At 35.6% G+C, this 12,174-nt stretch overlaps 1 protein-coding gene across 1 annotated transcript in view; it reads right to left on the bottom strand.

Moving 5' to 3' along the window:
- Window positions 1-12,174, bottom strand: part of FUT8 (fucosyltransferase 8) — a 256,259-nt gene that overhangs the window by 158,390 nt on the left and 85,695 nt on the right. The window contains exon 3 of the mRNA XM_050953517.1: window positions 3,575-3,667. The gene's annotated coding sequence lies outside the window, so the exon portion shown is untranslated. The remainder of the gene's footprint in view (window positions 1-3,574; window positions 3,668-12,174) is intronic.

Genomic DNA, 12,174 nt, shown 5'->3' with positions numbered 1-12,174 from the left:
TAAAGCCTGGGGTTTGGGGCATACAAAGAGAGGCTGCACACACAGAGAGGCCAAACTGGGAGAGGGGAGGAGGTCCTGACCCTGAAAACAGCAAAGGGGAAGGGAACCCCAAAAAGCACTGAGGTGTGTGTGGAATTTATAAAAATAATAAATAAAATACATTTAAGTAAAATAAAAAGTTTAAAAACAAGTAGGCTAACTAAGCTTGAAACTAACAGACACCAGAACATGCCATCTCTAACTGCAGGTAAAGGCAACAAGGGAGGCAGTAGCACAGGGATACGCAGATGCAAACCAAACCACACAGACATTACTACCAAAAATCTCTCATTGGAAGAACACAGGCTCATGCACACCTAAAGTGGAGCACTTACAGAGACCACTACTCAAAAAAGCCAAACTTAGATTTGTTTCAGCTAATATCAGTACTAATTTTATATGCCATGGAAGTTATACTACATGCTTGACATTTAAAACCTAGTTTTGGAAGAACACACATTGTTTTGCAACTAAACAAAAAAATCCATAAAACTTCAGAACATACAAGACAACATGCAGCAAGTGCATTCTTCTGTTTGGGGCTATTAAAAACCTCCACCAAGAGTTAACACTTAAACGGTTTCATAGTTCTGTTTTATTATACCGAGTAGTCATGTAAACTATGGTTTCATTATAAAACTAAGGTTTTCATAATAAAGCATGCAGAAATCTAACTGAACACATTAAAATTAGGGAAGTCTTAATTACAACCCTCAAATTGCAAATCCTCAATAACTATCTGCAATTCTCTAGGAAGAGGAGCCAGGATCATTCACACATTGTGAGAGACTTTGCCATAGACCTAAACATTGTATCACTTGCATCTGGGTGGCCGGAGTGATGTTCTAGCCAACAGCTGACCTTCAGCTACAATGTATTTGAACTCCTCTGAACACCCCGCTGCCTGAGACCTGGTAACATCGGTCTGCATGTTTTGATGAGGGTGTCACTGATACTGGTGTCTGCCATAACATTTTAATGGGGTCTAACAAGGGCTGTCAAGCAATTAAAAAAATTAAACAATAATAGAATACCATTTATTTAAATATTTTTGGATGTTTTCTACATTTTCAAATATATTGATTTCAATTACAACACAGAATACGAAGTATCCAGTGCTCACTTTATATTATTTTTATTTCAAATAGTTGCAATGTAAAAAAACAAAATTAGTACTTTTCAATTCACCTAATGTAATTACTGTAGTGCAATCTCTATCATGAAAGTTCAACTTAAAAAATGTAGAATTATGTACAAAAAAAAACTGCATTCAAAAATAAAACAATGTAAAACTTTAGCATCTACAAGTCCACTCATGTATGTCCCCCTCTCATTCTGCCATATATTTCATGTTATAGCAGGCTCGGCTGATGATCCAGCACATGTTCATTTTAAGAACACTTTCACAGCAGATTTGACAAAATGCGAAGAAGGTACCAAAGTGAGATTTCTAAAAATAGCTACAGCACTTGACCCAAGGTTTAAGAATCTGAAGTGCCATCCAAAATCTGAGAGGGACAAGGTGTAGTACATGATTTTAGAAGTCCTAAAAGAGCAACACTCTGATGCGGAAACTATAGAACCCGAATCACCAAAAAAGAAAATCAACTTTCTATTGCTGGCATCTGACTCAGATGATGAAAATGAACATGCACTGGTCCACTCTGCTTTGGATCATTGTCGAACAGAACCCATCATCAGCATGGACACATGTCCACTGGAATGGTGATTGAAGCATGAAGGGACATATGAATCTTTAGTGAATCTGGCACATAAATATCTTGCAACGCCAGCTACAAAAGTGCCATACAAACTCCTGCTCTCACTTTCTGGTGACATTATAAATAAGAAGCAGGCAGCAGTTTCTCCCATAAATGTAAACAAACTTGTTTGTCTTAGCAATTGGCTGAAGAAGTAGGACTGAGTGGACTTGTAGTCTCTAATGTTTTACATAACTACACTCAAAAACAAAACAATGCAACAACAACAAAAATCTACGTTTGTAAGTTACACTTTCACAATAAAGAGATTGCACTATAGTACTTGTATGAGGTGAACTGAAAAATACTATTTCTTTTATCATTTTTACAGTGCAAACATTTGTAATAAAAATATAAAGTGAGTACTGTACACTTTGTATTCTGTGTTGTAATCAAAATGAATATATTTGAAAATGTAGAAAAACATCCAAAAATATTTTAAAATTTGAATGGGTATTCTATTGTTTAACAGAGTGATTAATTTTTTTATCTTCATTTTTTTTTTTTTAGTTAACCGCATGATGGGGAGGGCGAGGTGTCCCAGGTACTGACATATGTAAGATGTATAGCAATTTATGTGGCCTGTCCTGAACTTCCTTGGCTAGGATCTAAAGAGTTGAGTCTATCCTCATGAATGCCTGAACAAGGCTCTTCATTTTTGTTTTGTTTTGTTTTTTATGCTTAAAATTTTTGAGGAATTTTCACTGCAAAAACACAGGTGAATATTGGTGCAAAAAATTAATTTCAGTTTTCTGGGTAAATATCGGGAACAGAAGGACAGTAAAAAAAAAAAAAGGCAAAAATATAAAGAAAAGTAGGAGTACTTCTGACCTGACTCCCTGCTCTCGAAGGAGGAGACGGCAGCTTGCTAACCTTCAGCATTTCTTTATTTAGGACTCAACACTATATTACCTTACTATAACAGACAGCCTCACATATACACTCAGATTAACTAACCACTAACACAAACAAATCTACCTACCGTAATGCATTGGATTTTCTTAATATAATGAGTATTTTCAGGTACCTGAGTGGTCCAAATTTCCAGTGGAAATTGGTAAGAAACAAATTAATTATGAATTACTCTTTTTTTTTGGAATAAATAAAAAAATGAAAGGCCTTTCTTTCTTGATAAGTTCTCTTTAAACATGTGAATTTATCTTGCAGATATAAAATGGTCTGCAAATGTCATACCTATCAGGGATGTGTGCTTCCTTAAGGCAGATCAAACATCTTATATGACCAACAGTGAGCAGCATGACATCTTTCCAGGATGGGTAATTTTTGAATCCCAAGGACTTACGGTTTATCATGGTGAGCGAACTGATACCAAGTACTTCTCGGCGGCAAAGAAATATTGTTCAATAAGAAAAAATAGAAACTACACAAAAAAATACTAAATGAAACTACTGCTAACTAAATAATTGGACTATTTAAAATGTATTTACTAGGACTATAGAGGGCATGTGTGATAAAAGAGGAGAGCTCAGACTCATAGCCATAGGCAGTGAGAAGGAATGAAGGGTAGCTGTGATGGCCTGATCCTTTTGGCCCTCAGTTGGAAGCACAACAACATGCAGGGTGCAAGCGCTGTCCCAACTGGTATTGCTGATTGAAGTCTCTATTTTGAGTGCACTGGGCATGCACTTATCAACTATGGAATATCTATATCCATCTATCTATGAACAATCACTTGAAGAATCACAACTCATTGAGTTTCAAATTTCCAGATGTTAGATATGAACAGTAATCAATAAATCTGAAAAACAACTTGCCTTCTCCATGACAGTAGGAAATAGGAACAGTTGTATGATGGGCTTCTAGGGAAATAACTTTTTCCTCTGATCCAGCAGTCGGTGAAATTAACTGCTCAAAAAAACCCAAACAAAAAAATTAGTCATAATTTCAATGACAGCATTTTATTCTGTAGTATAGCAAGTACCTGCCACAGCCCAAAGTGCAAATGTAAAAATATAATATGGCATATTATTGAAGTAAAAAGTGATATATCCATTGTCTTCAACTCTACTAGATTTTGTTCAACATGTATATTGCCAAAATGGCATCAAATAACAGAAAGCACTAAATATTGAAGAACTAATGCATCAAAAAGATTATTCTGACAATACATGTTACAAATATACTAGAAAGCCGATACCTGAGAATAGGTTCATTAATAAATTTTAACATCTCAGAAACCACTCTAAGGTGATCCCAAAAAAATATAAGATGCTCTTCACTGGAAACACACATTTATATATTTCCTAGATAAAATTCTGTCAACATTAAACTACCAAAAAAATCAAGTTTAGTAAATTAAAATATCTAATTTTTGATGTATATATCTAGTGGGTGCACCCACACAGAGGGCTTGTAATGCCTGTAACACTACTGTTTTGGATCACAAAACTCTGCATTATCCCCCTTATCCATCCCTCATTCTTGTCTCCATTTTAATCCCACCATTCTCAAATCCCCATAGCACAGCTTCCTTCCTTCCAGATAAGACGTTCAAAACAGAAAAATGATGCACCAAATCAGCCAGATGTGCATTGGTCGAACCATTGGAACACAATCAGGCACTCTTCCATGTCACCTTAAAAATTAGGACAAAGCCTCTGGCGTGCTCCAAAATCCAAATATTGAGATACTGATATCTCCTACATACAAAAGTACAATGAATAACCACCATAACTTTTGGCTAGCTCAGTTCTACTTATTGTAATGAATGGGATTTCCAGTAGCCAGTGCAAGTCATAGCTAAAGAAATAAGAACATGGTTTTGAAGGAGATTTACAGGAGATATAATATACAGCTGATAATTATTTGAGACTATATACAATTCTCTTTTAAAATATAATCTTGAATGTTCTGAATTCACTATTTTCCCAAGTTTGGTCTACTTTCTGCTCATAGATCAAAACTACTTAAAGATGTGATGGATTGTTCTTATAAAAGTCGCCCATTTTTAATAGTAGGTAGCAATCATTTGTAGGTCAGTTAAAGAAGAGGCTGCAATAGTATTGTAGGTTATCTATTCTGTTTGTAATCCTAAAGGCTCTGAATCCCCCAGTTATTAGGCCCTATTTGAGGAAAATACTTAAGCATGCATTTAACATTAAGCATGTGCTTATGTCCCAATAAACTCCAATGGGACATAAGGACACGATTATGAATTATCCTGATTTGGGGCCATAGTCCCTGAACTTTCTATAAACACATTTTTCTGTAAATTTTCTGTTATGCAATACAGCCAAAAGAGTATCTGATTTCTGTCCTTCAGATGCCTTCAGTTCTGCTTTTCATTCATCTACTGAAGAATTTTTGAGATTGATTTGCCATCTTAAAAAGCAGCTTACTTCAGACAACAGATTTAAAACTCACATTTCTTTAAATCATAATTAGAAATCACCACATTTCATTTACTATCATATTTACAACAAGGAAAACATGGTCTAGTGGTCATAGAATGGCTGATGTCAAACTCTGCAAAAGTTCATACTTTGCACTGACTCACTGAGTAATTTGGGCAAGTCATAATGTCAGTATGCCTCAGTTTTCCACCAGTGAAGAATTTAATACTTGCCTACTTCACTGTGATGTCTGACGCTTAATTCATTAATCTTTACTATGCACTTTCAAATCCTTAGATGAAAGATGTTATGGAGTATAAAATATTCATATTTTACACAAATCCAAAGTAAATTAATGTGTCTTTACCAAATTATTTTGATATTCTAACCTTATGATTAATGTTTAAAAAATCATAACTCTTAGTAAGACGAATTAATGGAAAAGGCATTATGGAATAATGATTTTTAATCATATCTCTGATAAATTAAATACCAGACTACTCAATTTATAAATAAATAAGGGTTCCTTATAAAAAACATTAATTCCTTTAAATATTTTTATCCAATTACACAGACACACACCCTTGAATATATAAGATTAAAGGAATATAAAGATCAGTGAAAAAAACAAAATGCAAGAAAACTGAATACGTTTTAAGTTGGTGAGGTAATGTACTAAAACACTCAAAAATTCAATAAATTCCTCGTCAATGCCAAAGCAAACATCAACAGCCTCCTTCAAGACCTACTAGACCAAAAAACATAATTCAGACAATCAGAGAACTGAATTTTGTTAATCCTAGTTCTCTTTCAAGAAATAGCATTGCTCCAAGCCCTCTCTTTTAGTGTATTTCTCCTGGCTCTACAAAAAGATTTACATTCCTGTTTATCCATCTTTAAAGGATAAAACTGAAATGTCATCCTTACTGTCCTCACAATATTCAGTTTACTTGCAGAAAGAATAAGTAGTCAGTCACATAGCCATGGATCTAAATAAGTTGTGTACAGAGTGGATAACAATATTTATAAAAAAGTTTATTTAAATTGGATTTTTCTTTTCTAAAATAAACCTATTTAAAAGTGAATTTCAAATTATGTGAAAGCCAAAACTTACTGTAATCTATTTGAACTATTTAAATTAAAATAATATTCAAGCAGTACAAAGTTTTACAGAAAGTCACACCACTGAACTGGTGGAAGTCACTGACTAAGAACCTGGAACCAGAGTATGCTGAAGTGCTAAACCAGCTTTTAACAGCAGTAATCTCTTCTGTAGGTGCAGAGAGAATAGTTTCTTCATTTCAGTTTATTCAATCAGTTCAATTCAATGACTGGCTCTCATTCAAAGCTAAGCGACTGACTGGGAGCAGAAAAAGCTTGTTTTCCCTCTTCCAACCTATGTATAACTAAGTGTGAGAAAGCGAGATCCACTACTTCTAAAAATTTGAATGACATTGGGACAATCAGTTAAATTCATTAAACACGGTTAATATTTCCTTTGTCTAATAAATCATTTAGTTTTAAATTGCAAAACAATGTTTGATAGTTAATTTTTTCTTATGTATTCAACACATTTAAGGTAGTTTTATTCAACTAATAGATAATTTTGAAATGCTGTGTTTGAGCATTTTTGACTGAATTCCAATTTCCATCCAAATGTAGTCTTACACAAATTGCAAGTAAAAACAATCATCTAGTAAATAAGAAAACCATCATTTGCCATTTTCTAACACAAAAAGTTGTAAAAATTAAGACTCAGAATAAATGTATACTAAGCTATACGATTGCTTAAATAAATATGTATGGACACAGTATCTTCCTGGACAGTAAAAAGAAGTACCAAATTTAGTGTAAAGGCTATATTTGGTTGCAAATCAAAATGTTTTAATCATTACTAACCAATGAGAATCAGTCTTTCTTTAGAAAAGATAACTAAAAATGTACAAATACAAATAAGACTAAAATCAATTATTTAAATCAAGGTTTACTGCTTGCAGATTTAAATCATTAATTTAGATTATTTAAATCACTTTGATTTAAATCAATCCCAAACTGGTTGTGTAAACACTAATATTATTACTAAATAATTTGTGGCAAAGATACAGAAAAGACTGTGCTTTAATACCATAGGCCAAAGACTCCCAAACTGTGATCCTTAGACTAGTGGTTCTCAAAGCCGGTCTGCCACTTGTTCAGGGAAAGCCCCTGGCAGGCTGAGCTGGTTTGTTTACCTGCCGCGTGCGCAGGTTCAGCCAAGCGCGGCTCCTACTGGCCACGGTTTGCCACTCCAGGAAGGGTGGCCAGCACATCCCTCGGCCTGCGCTACTTCCCGCAGCCCCCATTGGTCTGAAGTGGTGAACCGCGGCCAGTGGGAGTTGCGATCGGCCAAACCTGCAGACATGACAGGTAAACAAACTGGCTCGGCCCACTAGGGGCTTTCCCTGAACAAGTGGCGGACCGGCTTTGAGAACCACTGCCTTAAACAATTAGTGGTTCACCAATCAAATGCTGGTAATTCACAGAGAGAGATTGTCAGTTACATGATTTTGGTTTCTTCTGCTTTACAACTACTAAATTGAATTAAAGGACGATAAACAACACTGAACCTGGACTAGTTCAGAAGGAAATGGGAAACAATTATTTAAAATAAATAAGACTCACACCTATCATATGTCTTTCTATATTTTGATACTGTGATGAGAATAATGCCACCCTTGTTTATATTTTAGATATGCTATTAAAAAAAAGATGTATAGAATTTCTATAACATATTCAATAAAAGAGGTGGAAAATGATTATTTTTACATTAAACAATTGCTATAGTTTCAACAGGGATGACATGCAATTGTGAATGAAACGGAAGGTGATTCCACCAAAATGAAAAGGAAAGAAGATGGTCCAGAGAGAACAGTTATTAAATGTGATCCACCCTATAAACAAGTTTGAGAACCCCTGCCAGACACCCTAGACTAGAAATAAATTTAGTTTTTCTTTTCAACCATGTAAATACTGATCAGGGTTACAGAGGCAACACACTGTCTCATGAGGGAGGAACACAGAAGCAGTGGAGAAAGCAGATACAGAAGTATCAGAGGGGTAGCTGTGTTAGTCTGGATCTGTAAAAGCAGCAAAGAGTCCTGTGGCACCTTATAGACTAACGGACATATTGGAGCATGAGCACATGCATCCGACGAAGTGAGTATTCACCCACGAAAGCTCATGCTCCAATACGTCTGTTAGTCTATAAGGTGCCATAGGACTCTTTGCTGCTTTTACAGATACAGAAGTCTGCACTTAAGTTTTCAGTGTCTCAGTAACACCTTCTAACTAGGACTGTCAAGCGATTAAAAAAAATTCATCTCAATCACACTGTTAATAATAGAATATTGTTTATTTAAATATTTTTGGATGTTTTCTACATTTTCAAATATATTGATTTCAATTACAACATTGAATTCTAAGTGTACAGTACTCACTTTATATTTATTTTTATTACACATATTTGCACCATAAAAAACAAAAGAAATAGTATCTTTCAATTCCTCCATTACAAGTACTGTAATGCAATCTCTTTATCATGAAAGTTGAACTTGCAAATGTAGAATTATGGACAAAAAAAATAATTGCATTCAAAAATAAAAAGATGTAAAACTTTAGAACCTAGGAGTCCACTCAGTCCTATTTCTTAATCAGCCAGTCACTCAGACAAACAAGTCTGTTTACATTTGCAAGCACATCCCTGGAATGGTTTCCAAAGCATGAAGGGCATAGGCATGTTTAGCATATCTGGCATGTAAATACCTTGCAATGCTGGCTACAAAAGTGCGATGCGAACACCTATTCTCACTATCAGGTGACATTGTGAATAAGAAGTGGGCAGCATTATCTCGCATAAATGTAAACAAACTCGTTTTTCCTTGTGATTGGCTGAACAGAGAAATAGGACTGAGTGGACTCATAGGCTCTAAAGTTGTACATTGTTTTGTTTTTGAGTGCAGTTATGTAACAAGAAAAAAATCTACATTTGTAAGTTTCACTTTCACAATAAAAAGATTGCACTACAATATCTGTATAAGGTGAACTGAAAAATATTTCTTTTGTCATTTTTACAGTGCAAATATTTATAATAAAAATAATATAAAGTGAGTACAGTACGCTTTGTATTCTGTGTTGTCATTGAAATCAATATATTTGAAAATGTATTAAATTTTTTTGGATGTTTTTCTCCATTTCAATTCATGTTCTCCTGTTAACAGTGCAATTAAAACTGTGTTTAAATCACGATTAATTTTTTTAATTAACCACATGAGTTAACTGTAATTAATTGATAACCCTACTTTTAGCTATTAAAAATGAGACTGGTGTAGGTCAGAAACACACCTGGGTGAAAACTACCAGTATCTATTCTGAGCTATTCTAATGTTTTTGGTAGATGTATTTATTTGCATGGAACATATAGGCCCGAATAGTCAAAGGCGTTAACATAACCCTATCACCAAAGAACATTAAACACTCAAACAATGTTCGGGGTTTGGTATACAGAAACCTTAGCCTGCTTAGTACCATGGGAAAAACATTATCAAAATCCTCTTAACATTTGATTAAAGGATACAGAAAAAGGAAAAACAGTTAAAGCATTTGAAATGTAAATATTAAATAAGGTTTTCATTTTAACAACATCCCTTGCTCACTTTAGTTGGAGAGAGGTTTCAGAAGGAAAAATCCCTTGTTTTACAGTCTTTAGATTGTATTAAAGATGGCAAAAACTGTCCTTTTGGAGAAAACAGAAGTTAGTAGAGATGGGCTGAAGCTGTTATTGATGCTGTCAAAGTCCGATCCCACTTCCTAAGAACACAGAACAAGATAAACAAATACAAAAGAGGAGAAAAAACAAACAGCAGAGATAGAAAATGCAGCTTTTGTCTATGGTGCTGAATTTCACTTGCAACCTCACTGGTGGAAAAACACAGGCCCAATACACAGTCTTAATATCCACTCTGAGAGCTGACTAATTTGCACCAGTTTCAGGAAGCTTAGATGCTTTTAGTTGCCTCTATGGTCACAGGCTTAGAGTGGTGTTGCAAAATATACAACCTTGGCTGGCTAAGCCAGACACTTATTAGACAGAAGGAAAAAGGAGAGAGAGGAAGTAAAATATATAAAGTGGAGAAGGAAAAGGACATGTGGGGTGTGGGAGGAAGACAGATGAAGTCTCACAACCCTGGTGATGTTTGGGATTCAGATGGAACTGGTGAAGGTGCCATGTCATCTGTCTTCTTCTCTCTGGCTCAGTCTGGTCAGGACATCTTTCAGGATCAGGATGACGAAAACCTGAGATCCCAGGAGATGATCTGGGTGGCAGCCATGATTCATAGATCCATAAATTACAAGGCCAGAAGGGACCATTGTGATCATATAGTCTGACTCCCTGTATAACACAGGCCATAAAACTTCCCCAAAATGATTCCTAGACCATATTTTTAGAAAAAATATCCAATCTTGCTTTAAAAATTGTCAGTCAGTGGTGGAGAAGCTACCACAACCTTTAGTAAACTGTTTCAATAGTTAATTACTCTCACTGTGGCAATGCTTGTGCAACTGAGGTTGTTGATTACATTCTTTTCACCCTTTCCAAGTGAACGACCAATGGGTCACCTGATTCCAAATGTGCCATTCCCACAGATGGATACACAAGATGACAGACTGAGCTATTCTCTGTTGAGGTAGTACATAACCACATTACCCATGAGAATCTAAACAGATTCCCTCTGATTTGAGATTGGAAAGGCCTATAGAGTCAGTTCAATGCTCTTTTGTTCTAGTACCAAGTTCCCCAAGGAGTCAACCCACATGGCACTGACCCAAAATTCTTCAGCAACAAGCCTGGCAGCAAGGCAGAGGTATATGATCCAGTACCAAGGTCAACACTAGTCTTCCAGAGTGGAGTACAGGGTATCATAACTGCACCAATAAAAAAATGTTTAACTATTAGGGTCTAGCAAACACACTAACCAAGAAAATGCAAAGATAAGGCTCCTACTATGTCCTCAATTTTCCCAGACTTTACAATACCTGAAATCAATAAAATGCATGTCATACTTGGAAAACATGCCCAGCTCTGTGAGCCATATCTCTATGAGCAGATGTAGATTTCTCATTGCCAATAAGGCACTTTTATACCACTCTGGCTATGTAAAGGGACCTTAAAATCTTAAAAGACAGACCTAAGCCACAAAGAGCATTTAAGACTGAACTGAACCTAGAAACATTTTTTTAATCTTAAAAATGAAGAACACACATAAAAAGATATACAAGTGATAGTAGTAACACACTGCCTCTCCAACATGCCTCAATCCTAATCTGGAAGGACCAATTCCAGGCAGTAGAGGGAACTTGAGAACTGGTACCTGTGACATAACCCAGGGTACAATCTGGATGGTTGAACAGTAGCGCCCCCTCGATTCTCCAGCCTGGGGTTACTTTTACATTGCTTCATTGTGAGAGCAACCACTTCTGCCCTGCTCACAGGCAGCCTCCGGCATGTAAATTACTCCCAGTTATACTGCAATAGTATTACAGCCAGCCACCCTTGAATCACACTGCAGAGCAAGACCAGCAAATTCCCAGTCCCAGACTTTCACCAAGAAATGTGCATCTTGTAGTGTCCAGGAGAGGGCTGGACAACACAAGTTAAAGTCCATCATTTTATTAACAGAAAATGATATGGACAAATCCTGTTATCTCAAATGACGTTTTCCAAACACTTCAATCCAAAACACACTAGTTTAGTTAAAACAATAAAACACATTTATTAACTACAGAAAGATAGATTTTAAATCATTACAAGTAATGAGGCATAAAAGTCAGAATTGAGTACAAAGAAATCATAGGGTTAGAAGACTGCACCAGTTATCTAGTCTAACCCCCTGTCAAGATGTAGGATTTGTTGAGTCTAAAGCATCCAAGATAGATGGCTATACAGCCTCCTTTTGAAAACCTCCAGTGAAGAAGTTTTTACAACC

This window comes from Gopherus flavomarginatus, chromosome 5 (assembly GCF_025201925.1).
Source record: "Gopherus flavomarginatus isolate rGopFla2 chromosome 5, rGopFla2.mat.asm, whole genome shotgun sequence".
Taxonomy (NCBI): domain Eukaryota; kingdom Metazoa; phylum Chordata; order Testudines; family Testudinidae; genus Gopherus; species Gopherus flavomarginatus.
The sequence above is the reverse complement of the archived record's forward strand: the minus strand, read 5'-3'. Positions and strand labels throughout refer to the sequence as shown.